General features: G+C 38.6%; 1 protein-coding gene across 5 annotated transcripts in view; it reads right to left on the bottom strand.

The window, feature by feature from the left end:
- Positions 1-24,996, bottom strand: part of Ptprd (protein tyrosine phosphatase receptor type D) — a gene marked incomplete in the record, with an annotated part of 2,622,804 nt that overhangs the window by 1,868,957 nt on the left and 728,851 nt on the right. For all 5 annotated transcript variants that reach the window (XM_055629942.1, XM_055629950.1, XM_055629948.1 and 2 more), the window contains 1 exon segment: positions 13,196-13,303.

Below are 24,996 nucleotides of genomic sequence, written 5' to 3'. Positions count from 1 at the left end.
GTAAAACCTGGTTTCATAATATTCAACACCTCCTTTCTGACTCTTCTCAGAAACACATCTTCTTTCCTGCTCAACTTTGAATTAATAACAACAACAACACCAACAAAAACTATCAATATCAATTTGTGCTGCCTAAATGTCCTTGGGTGTGTGAAGCATGGTTCGCATGTTAGGGACTACGCTCTTAAATCTATCTTTCCTTCTCCCAGCAGCTATCAGTAACCAATAGCTACTTGTGCTAGTAGTGGCTTTCATGTCCAACTCCCAATGTGAATTTACATATGCACCTTCACATGTGAGGTCTAGGGTTTCAAATGCTCAAGCCTGGCCCATTCTCTCTCTCTCTCTCTCTCTCTCTCTCTCTCTCTCTCTCTCTCTGCCTGCTGTCTGTGGGTGTGGATGTAGAAATCTCAGCTATTCTCCAGCACATGTCTGCTTGAATGCTGCCTTGCTTCTCACCATGATAACAATGCTCCAAACCTCTGAACTGTAAGCAAGCCCTAGTTAAATATTTTCCTTTATATGTGTTGCCATGGTCATGATTGCTATTTACACTAATAAAACACTGACTATAACAATGTCAGTAGGAGTTAGTTTGAATAGTAGTAGGTTTTCTTCTAAGGCGTATTTGTTACCTGAGGTAACAAACCTGAGGTATGGTGTTTCTGTTTTCTGGAGTGGAATTTAAAGCGAATCAGAAAGTTGTTGGTCCCCTCTCTTATGTCCATGCCACTAAAGCACTATGGGGCATATCTAGCAAGCACTCATTATTGGAGCTGGCAGGATATTAGATATTAATGATTGATAATTTTTTTCTTCCATTACTATGCATAGCACTTTCCACTACTATGAAAGCTAGTCAATCTTTGTCACTATTAGCTTTTTTCTCTATTTTCTTTGACTCAAAGATATGTTGTTTTCAGTAATAGGGTCTTACCATCAAGGTCTAGAAGACAACATAGATTAAGAGCAGTTGCCTACATTTGGGGTCTATCAGACTTTACAGGCCAACAACTCCAAAAGAAGTAATCTGCTCCTGACAGTGAGATTTTATTTGTTAGACTCCAGAGCTTAATAGGTTGCCCTGTTAGAGGATAATTCTATTTTTAATTCTCTTTATTCTCTCCCTCTCCCCTACACCGACCATGTGTAAACTTTTGCTGTAGTTGCTTTCCAAAGTTACTGTATTAATAGTGTGAAAATATTAGGAAGTTTGATAAAGTAGTTGGTAAAAGTGCCTTGTGAAATTGAAGTTCTGGCTTTTATTCAGAAAGATAAAGCAAGTTTCTGAATATTTATGCTATGTAACCTTTGCATGTTAATCTATACCTTATTCAGCATTATGTAATCATAAATTTGAATTTTTATTTGTTTACTATAAGTGGAAAATAGACTTCCTATAAAATACTGAGATAAATTTTACTGTGTATAAGAGCGCCTGATTTATATCACTGGGATAATTTGTAGTAGAAAACTAGATGTTTTAGTAGAAACTAAAGATGTTACAATGTTTTAAGATGTAACTGCAGTTTGTTACTTTATAAGTTTCTTTTCCATTGACATTTCTCTTCTCTTTTTTCTTTGCTTTCAATCTCCTAACACTAGGTAGTAGAGAAAAAAAAAAAAGACAGAGAGGGAAAGGGGTGTCAGCATCATTATACTCATTTTTGCTGGTTAGAGCTGTCCAGTCTTTGGAGCAAGTTTGATCTTTCCCATGAGTCTATCTAATTTCTTCTTGATGTTTCTTTGCACTTCACTACTTATAAAACTGCAATCTACAACCACCAACAATCAACCAACAACCCATCCATTGGGGCTCTAACATTTATATAGCTTCTGAAAAGTTCCCAGAATTCCAAAAGTCACACAGGTACAGAAACTATTTGTAGCTGGCAAAATTGCAACTCTGCTAGAACACAATGCAAATCATAGTCTAACAGGGCAACAGTGACGAGTCTAACAAGAAAAATCCCCACCCACTGGATTAAAACAATAACATACTCTTATAATATTTCTGTGTTTTTTAGAGAAACCAAAATTCTCACTACAGTAAGAGTCTTCACTTTGGCTTACTTTGTATGCCTTTGAAGGCACACTTGTTCATTCTTTGACAATAAATTCCACTGTGTTCTCCACAGATGCAGTAATAAGTATTATATTCTCAATCATTGTAAAAATATTAGATATTTCCATGCTTAGAAAGATGATGTATAAAATCATTCCTACTGGATATTTTGTAAGGGCTTTGCCCAGCATGCGAAGCACAATGATTATTGGAGGAGGCACATAAAAACAGAGTAAAACACCTTGAAATGAAATTAAAGACATAACAAGAGAAACACATGCTGCTCTCTTTTTGTATTACCCTTCACTACTTTCCTGCATTAAAATCCTCACAGTCGTTTCTTGTGCCATGCTGTTACCATTCTCTCCATGTTCAGTGTCACTTCCCTAGCCAATACATCCATCCTATTTGGATTCATTTTTAATTCAGCTTCCTTCCACTACCTTCTTAGTTGCTTATCACATTTGTATTCAACAAGGAAAACAACTGACACTCAATTTCTTTTTGTTTTTTTTAGCACTTAAAACCAAGAGAGTTACTGGATATTGTGTGAATGTACTGTGTAATATACTATTGATATATTTATATATGCTGTGTTTACAATAGTTAGTGATAAATTACTCTAAAAATTTACTGATATCAGTATTTTTCAGAGATCTAGTGCATGACAATGTACAGAGTAGGTGTTAGCACATTTTTTAAGATATTTATATTTAGTTTTAACTAAATGAGTGCAGAAGTATATGTGTGGGCATATTTGCACATGAGTACAAGAGCCAATGGAATTGAGAAGTGGTTATTGGATTCCCTAAAGCTGGAATTATAGGTGGTTGTGAGCCACTTGGCAGGTGAGCTGGGATCCAAATATGGGTCCTCTGTAACAGGAGCAAGTGCTCTTATGTCTTGAGCCATTTTTACAAGTCATAGTAGGTTTTGGTATACTTTGATTGGTTGCAAATATTTTTAGGTATTGAAAAGCCTGTTGTAAGCCAGTCTCATTATATCCCCAGGTGACTTTCCAGACACTTATACTTTCTTTAACTATGTGAGTAAAGGAAACCATATCTGATTTTTGGTTAATAGCAATCTCATTCATGATTCTATCACATGTTACTTGGAAATAGAATTGTTTTAAATGTGAAGAACTGGTTGATGTTAATTATTCTACAGATTGCTCTTGAATGACTTGTAACACCCACTGTTTGAAGAAATGTTGCATCATCATATGATTTCTCTTTATTTTGCTATGCTATGCAGAATATTTACATCAGCAAATATAATTTCAGTGTAAAGTTTAATATTACTACAGTTGTTGATCACAATGAATAACGTTCACTGCTACATTTAACTGCAGCTGAAATTTGAGATCATGGAGTGATTAATGTGTGGCTGGAAATAACTTCCAGATCAATGAGTCAATTCCGTCTTAACATTTTGCTCCTTTAATTTTCATATCACATGTGTTTTCTGAATGGATGTCATGGAAATGAATTGCTTTATGTCATTTTCTTGGGTTTTTCTCTAGTGATGAATTCCTTTTCCTAAGAGAAGAGAGACACCTTATGACACCTTATGAAGCACTGAACCTTGCTAACTAATGGGGAGCCCATGTACCTTAAGTGAAATGAAGGAAACCTTCTCCAGAAACACCATTCTGAAGAGGCATTAGACCACCAGGAGGAAAGATTTCAGCACAAGAATAAAACAAAGGCATTTTGCTGAGAGAGATAGAAAGAGAGAGAGAGCACCCAGAGAAGCCTCAGGCTGCTAACATCATTAGGCCTGATAATAACAACTAAAGTTTATTTTATTTTTGAGACAAGGCTTCACTATGTAACCCTGTTGGGCCTGAAACTTGCTGTGTAGACTAGGATAACCTCAAAGTCTGCCTTCTCAATGCTAGGATTAAAGGCGTTTGCCACCATTTTTAAATTTGCTTACTAGTGATAAATTTTATATCACATATAAAACACTAATATGGAAAATAATTTAGTCTCTAATTCAGTGTTCTTCGGCTAGAATGATGGTTCAGTGGTTCAGAGAACTTGCTGATTTTCCAGAGGATCCAAGTTCAGTTTCTGGCACTGTTATAAGCTGGATCACAAACACCTGTAATTGCAGCTCCCTGGGAATCTGATTTCTTCATTGACACGTGAACACACACACACACACACACACACACGCACACATACACACATACAAAAGAAATCTTTAAAGCAATATTTAAACAGATTAAAAAGACATACTTCAAGCACAACTAGGAACACACACGTACATATTTTTTAACTTGACAACAATTAATTTATGCAAGCCATTATTTCCTCTAAACTTGATTCTCTAGCTACTCTTTTTGAATGAAAATAAACATCTTTGCTTTAAATGCATAACATTTAAAATCTGATTAAAAGGTTTTTTTTTTTTTACAAATATTAGTTGATTTGGAGAAGAAAACAATATGAAACTTTTGAGTCATGGCTGAATGGACTTGCAAGAACTGATTTTTGAACCTTTTACATGACAGAAAAAGTACTTGAGGCCAAATCAGCAGCTTCAATGTCTGCATTCCACAATTTCCCTCTATTGCATTTATTTGTTCTCTATTCTTCTAATTTCTTTTGATATGAATGGTTGATTTTCATATTTATCAAGTTCATGTTGGAGAGATATATGGACAAGCACCTTAATTAATCAATATTATCAGTTATTTATGACTGATATGGAAAGGAAGAAACAAAAATAATCAATATACTTGCTCAGAAATTTAGTTCTGTATGTATTGAGGACAAGATGGTGTAGCCCATCTAGATAAATCATCTTTCACATTGTTCTTTGTGCCTTTCCAAACCTGATGCCAAAGAGGGCAGAAAGAAATGATGCTGCTAAAGACATCTGATGAGGATTAACTTTACTTATGATTAAATTTGAGTGAACAGGTGTGTAGAACTGCCCGAGGAACAAGGTGTAATAGTATATTTTTATGAAAGGAAATAGAGGGAGGGAGAAGGAATGACTAACAGGTGAAGGAAGAAATAGGGAACTAGAGAATATGATTTATTTTGAGATTATAAATATTTGGGAACTTTGAAAAGTTTAAGTAGAAATAAGTGTATGAACATGACTACTTGCATCTCTTCAGAGGTATGCAGTGGGAAGGATTTGAGTTGCTTTAAAATTTCATCCTGGCCACCTCTTGTACTGCTTCAATTAAGATCAACATTGCAGAGGGAAAGCTTAAGATACCTTTGATTTGTTTGTAATAGTGGGATAACACACAATTAGAGGTTGGTTAGAGTTATGGATTTAAAAATATGGAAGTCTTTGCTGAAAAGTACAAAATACTAAATGTAATGTAAAATACACAGTGGGTACTTCTGCACTTAAGTTGAACATAGAATATAGACATGAGATATACAGTAATACTACAAAGAGTTAACGGTCCTAGACAGCACTGATGTGGGAAGGCATCTGAGAGGGCTAACTACCAGTGTTTTCAGTAATGTCATTCTACGATAATACAAATAAATGTACAACTTACATGCTACAGAAATGAATAAAAAGGATCACAGAGAAATACTCCAAGATCTAAGATGGCAGCCACCAGTGCACATCGTATCTGAGGGGCACAGGATCCGAAACTTTGAAATTGGTGAGTGGAGGGGCAGCTGAAGCCAGAACATTGACATTGAGGCTTCCTGGTCAAGAGGGGACACACCGTGAGCTGAGACCATTTGGATCCATTTGAGACCATTTGGTCACCTGCGGATGACTCCAGAGACTGAGAGGGGCGAATATTCAACTCCCCTTGCATTTCCCATTAACAAGCCTCCCTCCTTGGCAGAGGCTGCCCCCCAGTGCCCTCTGCTCCAAGCATGGACCTCCCGACTACATAACTGAGGCAGGCCTCCAAGTTTCCCATCGGAAGCACTGTACTGGCTTCTCTGGTCTGTGGGGCTGCTGTACAGGCTTTCCTGGGCCTCCCAGGGGACTACTATACCTGCCTCCCAGGTCTGTGGCTATGGGCAGTTGTGCAGACATCCCAGCAGGCCTCTGAATGGGCCTCCCAGGAGTGCAGCAGAGGCAGCAGGGTGGTAACCAGCCCTAACCTGAGCTTCCATGCTCCCTGACTGAGACAACAAAAGCGGTTACCCAAATAAGTGTCTTTCTGCCCAGTGGACAAACAGTGGACACTGTTTGTTGAGCTGATGGATCTCTTACACTCTCATTTGCCCCTGCAGACCCATATCTGAGAGTAGAATACACAGGGAACCCCTGTGGTTTCCAATTAGGCCTGCAAGCAAGTAAGTGTGCCTTCAAGTGAGGGCATGCAGAGCCCCAGATCTAAAGTCTCTCTATTCTATCAGCCAGACATCGGGTACTTCCCACATAATACCCACTGTAAGCAACTTAAATATCCTTGGGAGAGCGTTCTCAACTTCGAAACCCCTGTTCTGTGGTCCACCCCTGGAGTCCAGGCAAACACTTCCTGGAGCCCGGACAGATCAAGGAAGACAGTATGACAGGCCTGTGGGCCACTGAGGTGTTCAGGGCACCTGTGCATGTGCACTGCACCGATGAACAGCACCAGCACCTGTATCCCCTCCTGTGATTAAGCCTTACACCCCAGGCATCTACATGCTCTAGCTCCATGTCCTTCAAGGCACACTTCCACGCACATGCCTACACTTGCTTGTCTGCACTTATGCACCTGCGCCTATGACATTCCTCCCTTAGCTACTGCTGAAACAACATCCACTCTCAAATCAGTGGACCTCTCTCATCTTCCTGAAGAATACTCCAGATACCAGAGAAAAATGGACCCAGTCTGAAGTACAGACTCTAGGAATGATCAGCAAAAGTTGTGGATAAGCAGATGGCTAGAGGTCTGCATAAGAACATATCCAATAAAGATCATACTGAGTGAGGTATCCCAGAAACAGAAAGACACACAGGGTATATAATCACTCATAAGTGGATACAAGACATATAATATAGGATAACCATACTAAAATCTGTACACCTAAGGAAGCTAATCAGGAAGGAGGAGACTAGCTAAAATGCTCAATCCCCATTCAGAAGGGCAAAGAGGATGGACATTGAAGGAGGGAGAAAATAAGGAACAGGACAGAGGAGCCTACCACAGAGAGCCTCTGAAAGGCTCTATCAAGCAAGATGTCAAGGCAGATGCTGAGACTCATAGCCAAACTTTAGGCAGAGTACAGGGAATCTTTTGAAAGAAGTGGGAGATAGAAAGACCTAGAAAGGACAGTAGCTCCACAAGGAGAGCAACAGATCCTAAAAGTCTCAGCACAGGGGTCTTTTCTGAAACTGATACTCCAGCCAAGGACCACTCATGGAGATGGCCTGGAACCCCTGAACAGAGGTAGCCTATGGCAGTTCAGTAAGCTCCATAGTAATGGGGACAGGGACTGTCTCTGACATAAACTGATTGGCCTGCCCCATGATCACCTCTCCCTGATGGGAGAGCAGCCTTACCAGGCCACAGAAGAAAACAATGCAGCCACTCCTGATGAGACCTGATAGACTAGGATCAGAGGGAAGGGGAGGAGGACCTCCCTTTTCAGTGGACTGGGAGAGGGACACAGGTGAGGAAGACAGAGGATGGGATTGGGAGGGGAGGTGGGACAGAGGTACAGGGGGATACAAAGTGCATAAACTCTAATTAATAGATATAAAAATAGTTAAAAAGAAGAACACATCCAACACAAATCAGAACATCATGGCTTCCAGCAACCCCAAAAATCAATGGACATGCTAATTCATCGAAACACAGGAAAATGATCTCAATTCTAGGCTTATCCATATATTACAGGCACATAAAGAGGAAATGAACAAAGATCTCAAAAAAAATACTGGCAAAATACAACCAAACAAATAGAGACAAAAGTAGTGGCATATAGAGAGGAAACAAACAAAAAAATAGAGGCCATCATGAAAAGACAGGAATCCACATTCAAACAGATGAAGGAAATGATGCAAGACATGAAAACAAAATTAGATTTAATAAAGAGAAATATGCCACAAAACAGAAGGAAATTACAGGCATTTGATAAGCAGCATACTCAATACTATGATTATTTATACAATGATTTTTTTTTACTAACAGCAGTATTTATATTATATAAATATATGTTGAAATATGACGATGAAATATGAAAATACCCTTTATATTCTAAGAGAATGAAACTTTTGTAGGACCTCACAGACAAAGTTAATAATACACCTTAAGGTAACTTAAAACTTAAGACTGTAGGTATTACTGTATGTATACTCAGCCTTTGTTTAACCTGCCTTTAAGAAAACAATGTAAAAACCCATCCTAATTGCATTCAATTTCCCATGTAATTGACTCTTAACACTTAAGATAAACCATAGTTACAATTTTAATCTATGCTCTATTCCAGGCTCCCAATAATAATACATGTGTGCTTTAGTAATAATTTGCTGAAAGCAGCAAAGATAGGAAGAAAGAAACCTTACAAAATGAATTCCCAACCCAAATGTTGAATGCAACTTGCAGATATTGTGTGATAATCAAGGAAGTTTGAGAACTGTGCTATCTGGGTCAGTTGGAGTCATTAGCTTAATCCCTTGTGAAACTGTTAAAGACTTCTGTAAAGCACTTCTTATTTCTTTACCATGCAATATCTTCTGAGCTGTTCAATAAATACAGAGCAAAGACCTTTGTTAGGAAAAGACACACTTAAAAGACACAAGACACACTCAGAGACACAAAGGGATAGACTTGTAAGACAGCTTTCAGGCAGGACAGATTCAGTCTTTGTACAGCATATAGCCAAGGAGATGAAAGACACAGAAAAAGTAAAGTAGAAAACTCAAATCTGGTTAAAATTAAACATTATTGTTGAGTCTGAATTTGTTACTAATGTGTTTAAATTAATAGCATTTTGATACCTAAGTGATAAATCTTTAATATGTTTAATCTGGTGAAAAATATTTAACATATACAGTGAAATACTCTAAGCTTTTATTAATATAAGCTATATTAATATTCACAGGTATTATTTTTCTATAAGTTTTCACAAAATGTACAATGTATGTGAGAATAATGTAGATATTATTCATATTCTGGTTATTATTTGAATAATTTATATAAAAATTAGACAGCAACTCTTCTCATCACTAGAAATTAGTGATTACTTTTTCTTATTAGTGATTACTTTTATTTATTGGAAAGTAAAACTTGGGTGTATCTTGATTTTGTCTACAATAAGTAATTTTACTTTAACCCTTGGAAATATTTTTAGTGTCTCTGGAAAATAAAGTTACTCTTTTCATCAAATTTCCTTCCTAAGTCTTAATTTTTTCTTATGAAAAAGTTTCAGACACAATTTTCCAAATAAAGAAGCCCTTTTATTATAGAAAATATAGATTAGAATACAGAAAGTTAATCAATATATACCATGTAGATTATATATTATATATGGCACTAAATATATATTATATACTTGCCATTAAAATCCCAGACAGGTAAAAGTATATTTATCACAGTGACTCCTTAGAAACTCTGTTTAAAATTTTATATTTTATATATAAATATTAAAGTCCTTTTTTACCATTTATAACTATGACTGATTCTTCTCATTGTGTTTTTTAATAGTTATATAGATTTACCATTGAAAAATACCTTTTTATAAGTCATATACGAACATACTTGAGATGTTCGTAATTTTCAATGCCATTGAAACAGACTGTAAGAAGCATCCCGTTTTTACATCCTTTTAGACATTCCCAGTTATTGCCTAACATTAAGTCACTACATATAGAATCCCTGTGTCAACAGGGAGCAATGTTAAGAAACTTGATAAAAAGACCAAATGTTTATTGTTTACTTTGTATCTCTTCAGAGCCCTGTCCCTAGTATACTTGATTGGTTTTTTTTCTCTCTCTCTCTCTTTTTTCCTTCATCCTTGAATCTGGATAAAGCAGAGAGTCAATGAGAATTACACATAAAATACAAAAATTTTGAAGACTTCTACATAGAGTTAGCAAAGTATATATTTTTAATTAAGTTGTTATTATTAATCTATTTCCTACCTCAACAGTTTGTGACTCTGTCTTATGGAAGGTTCATTCTGATGCTTTTCTACTGTCAGATATTTTTTAAAATTTATTTATATTTTATATTAATCACAGGTTATTTACTTTGTATCCCAGCCGTAGCCCCCTACCTCCTTCCCTCACAATCCCTCCCTCCCTCCCTCATCTTCTCCCTGCCCTTTCAGGCCTGGCTGCAATATCTTCTTCTGTGGCCTAGTAAGGCTGCTCCTCCCTTGGGCTGGGGGGGGGGGGCTGTGTCGAAGAGCTCACCATTGAGTTCATGTCAGGAATAGTCCCAGTTCCCCTTATTAGAGAACACATTTGGACTCTGAGCTACCATGGGTTATATCCGAGCAGGGGTTCTAGGTTATATCCATACATGGTCCTTGGTTGGAGAAACAGTCTCATGAAAGACCCCTGTGCCCTGATATATTTGGTCCTTGTGGTGCTCCTGTACTCTCCAGGTCTTACTAACTCCCCCTTCTTTCATATGATTCCCAGCACTCTTCCCAAGGTTTGGTGATGAGTCTTAATATCTGCTTTGATACACTGCTACGTAGAGTCAGAGGCCCTGTGCTGTAGAGTCCTGTCCTGTTACTTGTTTTCTCCTACATCCAATGTCCATCCCATTTGTCTTTCTAAGTGTCATCTTACCCAAGGTCTTCTTTCTTGTTTATCCTCTTTAGGTGTATAGATTTCAGTGTATTTATCCTATCTTATAGGTCTATAGAAGTGAATATATACCATGTGTGTCTTTCTGCTTTGGGGATACCTCACTCAGGATGATCTATTCTAGGTCCCACCATTTGCCTACAAAATCACGATTTCCTTGTTTTTAATTGCTGAGTAGTATTCCATTGTGTAAAAATACCAAAATTTCTGTATCCATTCCTCAACTGAGGGATATCTGGGTTGTTTCCAGGTTCTGGCTATTACAAATAAAGCTGCTACAAACATGGTTGAGCAAATGTCCTTGTTGTGTACTTGAGCATCTTTTGGATATATGCCTAGGAGTGGTATGGCTGGATCTTGAGGAAACGCTCTTTCTAATTGTCTAAGAAAGCACCAGATTGATTTCCAAAATTGTTGTACAAGTTTGCATTTCCACCAGCAATGTAGGAGGGTTCCCGTTTCTCCACATCCTCTCCAGCAATTCACTTGAGTTTTTGATCTTAGCCATTCTGATGGCTGTAAGTTGAAATCTCAGGGTCGTTTTGATTTGCAACTCCCTGATGGCTAAGGTCCAAGTGAATCAAAGACCTCAACATAAAACCAGATACTCTAAATCAGTTAGAAAAAAAGTGGGGAACAGCCTAGATCTCATTGACACAGGAAACAACTTCCGGAACAAAACACCAACAGCACAGGCTCTAAGAGCAACAATGAATAAATGGGATCTCATGAAACTGAAAAGGTTCTGTAAAGCAAAAGACACTGTAATCAGAACAAAGCGACAGCCTACAGACTGGGAAAGGATGTTCACCAACCCTACATCTGACAGAAGGCTAATATCCAGTATATATGAAGAATTCAAGAAGTTAAAATGCAACAAATCAAGTAATACAATTAAAAAATGGGTCATGGCGTTAAACAGAGAACTCTCTATAGAGGATTATAGAATGGCAGAGAAACAAAGAAATGCTCAACATCCTCAGTCATACATTTTTAAGTAAGGACAACATGATTAAATCTGTCAGTTTAGAACATTTGTTATTTTAAAATCAAAGATAAAGGAGTCTTTTGAGTCATTGAGCAATTAGCTTGTTTGAATTGTCTATTCTTTGAGTGATAAAATTTGTTGTCTCTGTGGTATTTCAGCCTTTTGCCATCTGTGTATTGGAAAGGCTGGTTTGGTACTGGGGAACATTGTTAGAACTACCACCCCTACTCTTCACCTCTGCAGGCATGTAATCACAAATTTTCCCTGTAGCGCAAGTATTTTGACCTTGTTTTAAAATTAAATCTATGCATTGCTACAAATCCTGTTATTTAAACTTATGAGGGGGAACATGCATTGATTTTAGAGACATGGAATTTCAAAAGGATAATTATTTTTAAAAAGAAATATACTGCATGGCTAATATCCACTTATAAGTGAGTATATACAGTACATGTCTTTCTGTTTCTGGGTTACCTCACTGAAGATGTCTTTTCTAGTTCCTACTATTTGCTTACAGATTTCATGATTTCCTTGTTTTTTACTAGCTCAGTAGTATCCCATTGTGTAAATGTGCCACATTTTTTTCTGTATCCAGTGCTCCATTGAGGGACATCTAGGTTGTTTCCAGATTCTGCCCCTAGGGAGGATACTTACATCTTATTCAGAATGGCAAACTGGATAAATAACAGAAGTGGTAGAAGAGAGGGAACAAAATGAACAAAATAGGAGCCTACTATAGAGGGTCCTTTGAAAGGCTCCACCCAATAGGGAATCTAAGCAGATGCTAATACTTACAGCTAAACTTTGGGCTGACCACAGGGAGTCTTATGGAAGAAGAGGGGTACAGAAGGCTACAAAGAGGACAAGAGCCTCACAAGGAGACCAACAATGCTAAAGATTCTGAGCCCAGGGCTTCCTACAGAGACTGATTCACCAACCAAGGACCATGCATGGAGAAGATCTAGCTCCCCTGCTGACATGTAGCCCACAGCAGTTCAGTCCTCATGTGAGTTTCTGTGTAAGGGTAGCAGAGGCTGCCTCTGTCGTGAACTGAGAGGCCTGCTCTTTGATCACTTGCCCTTAGAGATGTGGCCTTTCAGGATCACAGAGGAAGAGGATGCAGGCAGTTCTGGTAAACTAGGCCAGGTGGCAGGGGAGAAGAACTCCTACTTTCAGTGGAGTAGGGGATGAGGAGTTGGGATTGGGAGGAGTTGAGGGAGTGGGCTACAATGAATAGATTTTAAAAATAATAAAAAATGAAAGTTAAAAAAATAGATTTTAGTATTTGAAAAGTGCTTGTGAAATCTCAGTATGAATTTGGTAGGATAAAGATGGGAGAAAAGCAACACTGAATCATGGAGAAGTGGCCATGTTGGACACACTCAACTCACCTGGAGCCAAAGTCCTTCATGTCCCTCAACACTGGGGCCAGCATAATGACAGTCAGGCACCGTCACTGGGGTTTCACAGGCCAGGAACTGCTTGCCTTTTATTTCAAGCTGGAACGAAATATACTATCAGTTACCTTTGTATTTTCTTTCAAATATAATAAAATACTTATCATATTTTTCCCTGTAATATGAGATGTCCATTTGTCAGAATGTTCAAAACAAAGGCAACAGTAAACTCTTGACCTCTCTAATTTACACTTCAGTGGTTAATACTGTACCTGTGTCAGTCAGGAGACCATCTATATTTTATATCCTATAAAACAGCTTTTGCAAAAGGTTATTACTTCAGTACAATCATTCATATCCATTTGGTTTAAGTAATTGATATGCTAATTCAAGAAACCATTTTTATATGCATTTTCTTTAAAGACTATAAATCTAAATACATTTTCAAACCTCAAAAGAGGGAGATTTTAAAAAATGCTGTTTACATTTTTCTGTGGAAGGGCGTATTAAGAGTACTTAGGATATACTAATGCAATTCCTACAGCATTGCATCTGTCCTCCCTCATCTACTTCATTATTAGAGATACTGAAGAGACCGCGGTCTCATCAAATGTGCCAGGATGCCACTGCTGTGAAACTTGCGATGAACACACAGCAAGTTACAGGCTTGGCAAACCCTTTCGACTGGGCTGCCTGAGTCAGTGATATAGGTCACGCATGATCTTTCACTCACCACTATTAGCTCCACGTGCCCTACAATGCAGTAAATACTCGTGCCATTACCGTGAGGCACTTTGAAAACACATCAGACAATGCAGCAACACATCTGGTTGTACAGAGTGTTTTTGTTTGTTTTGTTTTGTGTTTAATCTTTGTCAGCTTATGCATTTGACTCAGACTGAGTCTTAGAGACTTTTTGCACCTTGCAGGTATTCTTGACATTCTTTACCTTCCTACAAGTTAAATGCACTCCTGCATGACACACTTACCAAAATGTTCTTTACTGCCAAATAGGCCAGCAAGTGATAAAGGGCCAAGGCTGCGTGCATTGGCAGGGAAGGAGTTACTGTTATTTGATTATACTGTATAATGTCTACAGGGACTTTCTGAAGTGGAGCAGTGGTCCTTCATATAGAATCCCAGGTAGCACAAGATAACAAAGTAGATGGGAGCCTGAGCATAAAACACAGTCTTCACTCTTCCGTCATGTTTCCTATGAAACAAACACCCTGAAAGCCCAAGTGCCAGGGAAGTTGGGAAGTTGCTCATATGGTTCCTATGCACTAGTTTCTGAGATAGGAAAGAACATCAGAAATATACAAGGTAAAATGAGAGAGACAACAGTTATTTCTATGCATGATGAAGAAGAAAGGAATCAAAACCAGATCTACATTTCCTTTATGATGCAAAAGTGTGATCTAACAAATGACCCAAATCACATATTTCTCTAATATATCACCTGTAAAGTTGATACACAATCTTCAGAACTTTCTTAGGTTAAACAGCAGAGCATCTTGAAGTGCATACTACTAACAGTTTTGCTCCACAAGTACCAATGGCAAAGTTGCCTCTTCAAATTGGCAGATTCGGGAAGCTTTAAAATGCCTAACTCTATAACATCTTCAATAAACCATGCATTTTCAAACCTGCATTTCTATGCGTTTTCCCTCTGCTAAGAATGATTCATCTCCTGTCATCTCTAATACACTTTCCTAGAAAGCTCATACTTTATAGCAATGAAGCAATAATGTATTAGTTGCTTGTCTCATTCTTGTGACAAAATACCTGACAAATCCAAGTTAAGAAAGGAAGGTTTATCTGGGCTCATAGACCCATAGCCATATCATAGCACAAAATCTGTTCAGTCCAGTGCCAGAAGTCCCCATAGTCTTTAACAGACCCAATACTATTTAAAGGTATAACCCCAAGGCTCATCTGATGTTCAAGGAAATTCCTTAACTATACAAATCAAAAAGTTACACAACTCCATAACATAATGGTGCAGATTAAGCATTCTCTATCCAGAATAGAGGGATGGGTAGAGCAAAGAAAAACTGGATCAAAGCCACATCCATACTCAGCAGGCAAATACCAAATTCTGCAACTCCATGCCACTCATCTGGAATTCCTGGTAGAACCATGTGGGATACAAGGACTTAAGTAGCCTTCTAGCTGAGCTGCTTTTGGCAATTTGGCTTATGTCCTGGGACAACCTGACTCTATTTTCTCAACATCATGAAGTCTCTATTGCAACTGAGCAATCATTGTCACTGCTTTATTCACTGGCTTCTTTGAATGTACTCCAAATGCTGCCATTCACTGTCTGGCTTCACCTCTCTGGACAAAACATCAACTTCCTTGTGATTACTTTAGAAAACTCTTTCCAAGACAGTTGATTTTGAGGGTCAAGGAACATGTTCAATCACAATTACTTTGTGTTTTCACAAGAAGGAGAAATGGGTGGGTGAGGTCTTGAAAATCACAAGGCTTCTCTTTAATAGACACTAAACTACTCAACAAATACAGATGTTTTAAAGTCTGTATTCTCCTTATCCTAAACTGTATATTTTACAAACCCACTATTTCTTGGAAAGCCACATTAAAAAAATCTTTCTGTTCTCCGTTTGCACACAGCACTGTATATATGGATGAAAGCAGCAAGAAGCAACCATAACATGCCCTGAACACAGTGATGTTTGGGACTTTTTCTATCAATAAAATTAATTCAAATCCAGCTCTACTCAAACTCTTAAGACATGGTCAGGGTGCACTAAGCCTTTTGTACTGATATCATGTACAAATGTTTCCGGGCCCAGGTCCCAATAAAATCTCTGCCCTCCTCTGATAATTCCTAGGTCAGGTCTCCACTGTTCACATTTCTTTAAGCTAACAACATCATAAGGTGTTTCTTTTTTTAATATTTATTATTAGTTACATTTTATTAACTCTGTATCTTAGCTGTATCCGGCTCCCCCATTCTCTCCTAATCTCACCCTCCCTACCTCTTCTCCTCCCTGCCCCTTTCCAAGTCCACTGATTAGGAAGGACCTCCTCCCCTTTCATCTGACCCTGTTTTATCAGGTATCTTCTGGACTGGCTGCAAAGTCCTCCTCTGTGGCTTAGCAGAACTGCTCCTCCCTTTGGGGGTGGGGAGGTCAAAAAGCCTGCCATTGAGTTCCTGTCAGAAATAGTCCCTGTTCCCCTTACTAGGGTACCCACTTGGTTACTGAGCTATCACAGGTTACTTCCGAGCAGAGGTTCTAGGTTATATCCATACGTGGTCCTTAGTGGAGTATCAGTCTCAGAAAAGACCCGTGTTCCCAGATATATTTGGTCCTTGTGGAGCTCCTATCCTATCCAAATCATACTAATTCCTTCTTCTTTCATATGATTCCCTGCACTCTGCTGAAGGTTTGGTTATGGGTCTTAGTATATGCTTTTGATACACTGCTAAGTAGAGTCTTTCAGAGGCCCTCTGCAGTAAGCTCCAAGTTCCAAAATCTTTTGTGATTTCTTATGGTGGAGCAGTCTCGCCAGAGATAGAACATTGTGTCCCACAGGAAGACTCCTTAATCCAGCATCAGCTAGTCCTGATGAGACCTGATAGGCTAAGGTCAGATAGAAGGATCTTCCCTATCCTTGGATTAGGGGGGAGAAGAGGGAAGGAGGGTGGGATACCAAGTGAATAACTGTAATAAAGTAAAAATAAAACGTATCCCCTCCCCCCTGAGGGAGGAGCAGCCTTGTTAGGCCACAGATAAGGACATTGCAACCATCCTGAAGATATCTGATAAGCTAGGCCAAAAGGAAGGAGAGGAGGACACCAGCTCTCAGTGACTCGGAAGGGGCCAGTGAGGAGATGAGAGAAGGAGGAGAGGAGTGGGAGGGAAAAGGGAGGGGGCTACAGCTGGGATACAAGTCAATGTATAAAATTATTTAAAAATAAAAATATTAAGAAGAAAAACAAATAAAAAAAATCAAATAGCTTCTGGAAGTCTCTGAAACTGACCTAATTTATAAGGTCACCTCCTTTGTAGAGTAAGCAATAAAGACTGATGGGAGTCACACTCAGAAAAACAGAGCTGCTAAGAAAACTTTGAGAACAACAGAGCTTCTGGGAAGAGGTTCAGACCAACTGAGTTACTTAGAAATGACACTTTACCCTGCTGAGATGCTTGAAAGCAATGTTTTGTGCTTCATGTTTCTGACCTTTTGTGAGTGTTACCAGTGGTCATGGTCATGGTGTGTGTGTGTGTGTGTGTGTGTGTGTGTGTGTGTGTGTGTGTCAGGGGTGGTGGTGGTGGTGGTGATGGTAGTGATGGAGTTGTCTTTGAGTCATTTCTTCTCCAGTAAGTAGCCCCTCACTCATATACCTGTTACTAACCCCAATAAAACTCATTGGTTCAAAGCCAAGTTGGACTTTCATGGTATCTGACTCTGTTCTGCTATGTGTTCCCTCTGCTAAGCAGGATTATGGATTGTGTTTCTACTGGAAAACACTAGTCACTGAACATTCCTTCCTCAAATTAGTTCCAAAGACTGAAGGCATATGGTCAGGTTCACAAGAGCAACAGGCTCACTTGTGTTACCGATTTTCTGTATTATTGTTTGTCTTATTGCTGGGAAAAATATACCAAAAGCAGTTCAAGAAAGAGAGTGTTCTGGTTCACCATTTGAGTGCAAAGTCCTTGCAGATGAAGGGGTTTAATGGCAAGAGTTTAAGGCAGCTTGCAAAGAATGTTGCATATTTTTGCTCAGCCAGCCTCCTCCTGGGTATCCAGCCATGGTCTTTCCACTTTAAACAACCTAATCCATCCTTCATGGCCAGAGGGCTGTCTCTTAGTGATTCAACAGTCTCCCGCCATGCCAAGCAACCAGTATTCACTATTACAGATAGGAAGGCTAAGCTATCCTTTGCCCTTAAGGAAAGCTGAGGCTCTTCCTGGGGACCCAGGACACTATATAGCAGTTAGGCAATGTGCTCCTTGAGGAGGCAGATACCATGACTAACAAGTGTGTATCCTCAGGAAGCAGTTCACTTCCAGCTACTCATTAGAGATCTCCTATCTCTATGTCGCAAATGCTAGTAGTGCAGACATGCGCCAACACTCTCGGTTTATGTGGTGCTGCGGCCCGAACCCAGGCTTTCTGCGCATGAGACGAGTGCTCTACCAAAAAGGCTGCTTTCTGGCACCGATGAACACTTTTCTCCACCTAAAGCATTTGTTTGAATAATTAAAAATAGAATTCAAAACACCTTTTCAATGGCTAAAAGAAGTTTTCTTCTTGTAATAGTTAAAAAATATGAACTCTGTTAACATGTCTAGATAACGAATTGCCATCTCAAACAATTTTAAGTGACCCAGAATGGCATGTAGGGGCAAACTTTCCTCCCACCCTCATCTACAACCTTGAATTTTCCTTCTCTCAACCCCAAACAATGCTACATCATCTGGGTTTACTTGAAACTTTTCTTGTGGGAATACAAATAAACACACACACACATAGGCATTCCTACCTCAGTCTCCTCTTAAAACTTTTTATGTTTTACCCCTGGAGGCTTTTATTTTACTAAATGTTATTGAAAACATTTATCAGTAAATAAAGAGCATACCAGAAACCCTTTACTTCCCCTACAACTGATTTTGATTTTTACAAGTTATACTTTGGACAAGTACAGTTTTGTATGGAGCATACATCTAGGAAAAATTTCCATAAGTGTAAGTCAAAGAGCAAATATATATATGTGTGTGTGTGTGTGTGTGTGTGTGTGTGTATACAATTGCAATTATTAATGTGGTTATAGTAAAAATTTCCCTTGAGAATTAAATCAATTTGTTCTTCTTCCAGAAATTTATTATGCTACTATATATAATAGGTAAAAATTATATCTTAGAGCGATTTTAATTAACATTTAAATATATGATAGCAGTTGAGTATCATATTTTAATGGGCAATAGTGCATATTTTCTGTGAAATATCTGTGAATATCTTCGCCACTGTTATTCTAATTTCAACCCATAAGTTGTTTTTCTTTCTTTTTTTTCCCTACACGAAGCAATGCCATTAACTACATCAGCAAAATATTTCTTGGTATTTGAGTTTTGAAAGGCTTTGTTGCAATCCTAAAATGGAAAGCAACACATCATACAGTGGTCCCACAGTGCCCTCTAGTGGTGCGCTCTTCTATTGCATCTTTTAGTATTCAGGGCAAACGTCAAAAGACAGAGCTAGGTTGAGGGAGTTTTCCCTAGCTTTTAAGTCTACTCAGCTCCCTTGGTCCTGAGCTGATTAGGAAACACAACTGAAGTAAAACATTAGAGGAAACATTAGCGCTACTGTAACACCAAAGGGCCAAATTACTGTCTGCAAATGTTGGGGTCCTGTCAGGATTTATTTTCTTCGTAATTACTTTAAACAACATAGATTTGAGATATTTAAGCAGGAGGCTGCAGTGCTTTAATTAGAGTAAGGAATGCAAAAATTAAACTAGCAAGAATTACATCCATATAAATATAGCAAACGGAGAAGGAGAGAAATGAATCAGCATAGTAATATGTGAACAGCCTGGAGAGTGACTGTGCTTTTTGATTTTGGACTGAAGTAATTCCTTAGGGCACATGAATAGCAGTTTCTACCAGCATGTATAAACAAATTTTATTTTTTTTTCTTCTTTTGTATATGTGGTACTGTGTTTGTTCAGAATATATGACTATATGTTGATTTTTGTGCATATGTTTTATATGTAGGTATATTGATGTGTAACAATTCCTTCTGAGAATGAAATATTGCATCTTAAAGTGAAATGCCTTCAGTAAGAAGGTGAACAACTCAAAATAGCTTCAGGAAGTCCTTGAAACTAACCAGATTCACTAAGGCCCTCCTTGTCAGAGTAAACAATAAAAGTGGAGAGTCTCTTTCAGACTAGCTGCCTTGAAGAAGTAGACGCCAGCTGAGTTGCCTGTGAGAGGTTCAGACCGCAGAGTCACTTGGAAAAGAGACTTTCCAACTTGTTGAACTGCCTGCAGGTTGTGTGCGTGCTCCAGGCTGCCAGGTTTGTGAGCTGTCCCCAGCGTTGGGCTGGGCTTGGTGATGAGTTGTCTTTGAGTTATCTTTGTCCTTGTTAAGTAATCCCTCCTCCATATTCTGTTAGTAACCCTGATAAAACTTGTGATTCAAGTTGGACTTTGGTGCTATATGTACTTTGGCATGTTGTGGCTCCGTGTCTGGGGTGAGTACACTAGTGGATTGCATGTCTGCAGCAAGTCTTGTCACAAAGCACACATGTGAACATTTGTCCAGGCTTGTGTGTGTGACAGATATCCAGATCTGCTGCCTTTCTCCACTTTATTCTTTTTAAAGAGGGTCTCTCACTAAACATGGCACTCATGGAGCAATCTAAATTCCTGGCCAGTACAAGAGTCCCGCCAAGCTACCTCTGGACTTACAGGTTTTTAAACGAGTTCTTGGGATCAAATCCCAGTTACTTAGATTCCTGTGAGAAGAACCAAATGAGCTGAACCATCCTCAACTACTAGACTGCACAGCAGTATGGACTCAGACGTGGAAGGAGTAGCAAATGGGATGAAGTGGCATATCAGGAAAAATAACATCACTTATTTTAGAAACTGGAGACACTGATTTGACTTTAAATGGCACTGTAAGTGAATGTGGTGTCAGAGTAGGAAAGTGACAGGAGACTCTGGCTGGATGCTGAGAGGCACCTGAAGATGGCAAAAATGAAAAGCAAAGAAAGCCTGGGACATTCTTCTGCCAGGATGTAGGGCAACTACGTGAACCAAACCTGGAGCAGAGCAGAAACAATGCAGACAGCGGGTGTCTAGAAAATGCTTTGAACAAATTTACCATGGAGTCTCAGACATGAGAGGAAAAGATTGGCTTTGTCATTAAGCAAATGGAAACAGAATGAGCACTTTGCCGAAGAAGAAAAGATGAGTTTGGAGTGGGGATTAAGATCCACTGTGAACTTTTCAATTCCAAGATGCTTGTTCACACCAAATAGGTAGATACAAAAATATGAATTTCAGAGGAAAAATATGCCTAGAACCATAACGATGAAGTAAGAAGTACAGAAAATGCTAACAATAAAGTAGGAAATACAATTTGGAAAGAAAGCCCTGAGGTTCCAGATGTGGATTTGAGGACAGAAAGGATAAAAAAGCAAATATAAATAAAGTAGATCTGTTTTCTCTATGTAGGTATTTACAGAGTATGTTCCCGAAGCCACTGACAATAGTGGCCCAAGACAAGAGTCCCATGCTCTGACACTGTTGCAGTAAGTGTCCTACAAGAAGGCCGGCTTGGCATGCTGTGTTTACAAGGTAGAAAACATCCTTATCTGATACGCTCCAATGAGATAACATTTTAGCGGTGGGAAGGAACGCTGGATGGTAGCATCAAGAAGGTCTAAAAGAACAGAAATTCTAGAACAGACTGTTCTAGAATATGAGTTCATTGGAATTAATTAATTAATTAATTAATTAGTAAAATAAATTATTTCTTATTTTTTCAACATCTAGGTTTATGGAACAATAAATATGTAAAAAGTTGAAGAATAACACAGCAGGGCAATCGAAATCTAAGGCACAAGGGTAGCAAAGGGGAGGTCATGCAGAGAAAAACAAAGAAATGAGAAAGAATGATGTTCAAACTATTTCCACACAGAGCTCAATAGCCTGATGTGACTGGCACTATGACATCAGGGGTGATTTTCTGAACAGTGACATTGTTTCTATTGACATGTGGCAGGTACTTCTCTTATTCTTAGGAAAGGAAACCTGCTAGGAATAATTACATGACCAATTATTTCAAAAGTATATTTGCCAAAAAATCCTACTGTTAAAGAAATTTCAAAAGGAAGAGAATAATGCTGTTACCCAATTACATACTACCAAAGCTGTGAATTGTCGTACCATCGACCTGACAGACTCAGCTGAAGTGTGTCTCCTCATCCATGAAAAAAACTGTTCTGATATCCTGAGTTAATTTAACATGATAAATATTCAGTGAGTATAGGTGTGCAGAGGAGATGGATAGTATTGAAGCCAAAAAAGGGAATGTAGATTTTAGTTTTTATGATGTGTGTATTCAAACAAAAGGACAGGATAATTTTGATTTATCTTTGGTATTGCCTTTCTAGATTCTAATTCCTCACGGCATTTAAAATGAACTTACTACTATGGCATTACCAAGTTTAATTCAGAGACTCAGATGTCAACGTTCACCAAATTCTTGAACACTCATCATGTGATAGAATATGTATGAGCATTTAAAACATTTTCTTACCCAATTCTTAAGGCAAATCACAAGGAATGTATGAGAAGTTAAGTCAGGTGTTGATTGCCAGTATTCACACAGCTAGTGAACATTCATATTCAGGAATCTCCATTTTTACCACTGTATTACATATATATTATATACTGATATATTTTTATAAGAGGCTTGTATTATTTGATATAAATAATAGTCTTTACAAATAATAGTTGAGTGTTATATTAGCTTTATATTATTGCTAAAATATATATTTTTTAAAGTTTACTCTTGGGTGACATTTGCTAGGCCCACCATGACATTATAGTTGTACTTTGTGAAATGCAGAGCATTTGGAGAACTTTGGAGACCTGCCACTAACAGATAAGGTGCTCAATCAAGCAGATTTCCAAAGTGGTTCTATTTATTAATGGCTAGATCATTTAAGGGGAAGAATCCCATACTGTCAACAACTACTTGAGTCTACAATAAATAAGTAAAAATACATGTTTATAATAGGTGAATCCAACTCAGTCATGGATGAATAAAACAATAGTTTATGAGATGGCTATCTCAATCTTTTAAAATTGCAGTCATTTTTTTTCCATTTTTAGTATTACTATCATTTATTACAATTTATTCAATTTGTATCCCAGCTGTGGCCCTCTCTCTTTCATCTCCTCCCAATCCCACCCTCCCTCCCTCTTCTCCCACTGTGCCCCTCCCCTAGTCCACTGATAGGGGAAGTCCTCTTCTCCTTCTGTTTCACACTAGCCTATCAGGTCTCATAAGGACTGGTTGCATTATCTCTTCCTCTATAGCATATAAGGGCTGCACCTCCCCGACCCAAGGAGAGGTGATCAGAGAGCCGACCACTGATATGCTTATATTTATTTTTCATCTAAAAATCTGACTTCATCTCTTCAATAGGAAACATTCTTATTTCCACCTAACCTTTTTAAAAAGGAAATACATCACAATGACTAGCATATTTCAAATTGCATCATTGTTATTATTGTAAGCCTTTTGCATGCTGAGCTATTCTTTCATTGATATTTGCTCCAAATTTCAATGCTAGAGGTGATGTTTACGTTTTCTTTTTCTTTTTTTTCTTACAGGTTACATTTTATTAACTCTGTATCCCAGCCATGTCCCGATCCCTCATTCCCTCCCAGTCCCTACCTCCCTCCCTCATCTCCACCGTGCCCCTTGCCAAGTCCATTGATAGGGGGGACCTCCTCCCCATTCATCTAATCCTATTTTATCAGGTATCTTCAGGACTGGCTGCAAAGCTCTCCTCTGTGGCCTAACAGGACTGCTCCTCCCTTGGGGGCTGGGGAGGCCAAAGAGCCAGTCATTGAGTTCCTGTTAGAAATAGTCCTTGTTCCCCTCACTATGGGAAACCAATTGGTTACTGAGCTACCACAGGCTACATCTGAGCAGAGGTTCTAGGTTACATTCATACATGGTCCTTGGTTGCATGTCAGTCTCAGAAAAGACCCTGTGCCCAGATATATTTGGTCTTTGTGGAGCTCCTATCCTTTCCTCATCAGACTAACTCCCCTTCTTTCTTATGATTCCCTGTACTCTGCCAAAGGTTTGGTCATGAGTCTTTGCTTTGAAAACACTGCTAGTTAGAGTCTTTCAAATGCGCTCAGTAGACTCCTGTCAATATTTAATGCGCATCCCATCTGTCTTTCAAAACGAGGATTGATAATCTTACCCCATGTCCGCTCTCTTGATTATCTTTTTTAGGTGTATAGATTTCATTATGTTTATCATATCTTATAGGTCTATATAAGTGAGTATATACCGTGTTTGTCTTTCTCCTTCTGGGATATTTCACTCAGGATGATCTTTTCTAGATCCCACCATTTGCCTGAAAATTTCATGATTTCCTCCTTTTTGATTGCTGAGTAGTATTCCTTTGTGTAAAAATACCACAATTTCTGTACCCATTCCTTCGTTGATGGACATCTGGGTTGTTTCCAGGTTCTGGCGATTACAAATAAAGCTGCTATAAACATGGTTGAGCATATATCCCTTTTGTGTACTTGAGTAAATTTTGGGTATATACCTAGCAGTGGTATATCTGGGTCTTGAGGAAGCACTATTCCTAATTGTCTTAGAAAGCGCCAGATAGATTTCCAGAGTGGTTGTACCAGTTTACATTCCGACCACCAGTGGAGGAGGGTTCCCCTTTCTCCACATCCTATCCAGCATGTGTTCTCCCTTGAGTTTTTCATCTTGGCCATTCTGATGGGTGTAAGGTGATATCTCAGGGTCGTTTTGATTTGCATTTCCCTGATGGCTAATGAGGATGAGCATTTCTTTAAGTGTTTCTCTGCCATTCGATATTCCTCTGTCGAGAATTCTCTGTTTAGCTCTTTTCCCCATTTTTTAATTGGATTACTTGGTTTGCTGCTTTTCAGCTTCTTTAGTTCTTTGTATATACTCGATATTAGTCCTTTGTCAGATAAAGGGTTAATGAAGATTCTTTCCCAATCTGTAGGCAGGCGTTTTGT

The sequence above is a fragment of the Psammomys obesus genome, unplaced genomic scaffold (assembly GCF_907164565.1).
Source record: "Psammomys obesus unplaced genomic scaffold, mPsaObe1.curated_primary_1811, whole genome shotgun sequence".
Taxonomy (NCBI): Eukaryota; Metazoa; Chordata; class Mammalia; order Rodentia; family Muridae; genus Psammomys; species Psammomys obesus.
This window is presented reverse-complemented; position numbering and strand designations above follow the sequence as displayed.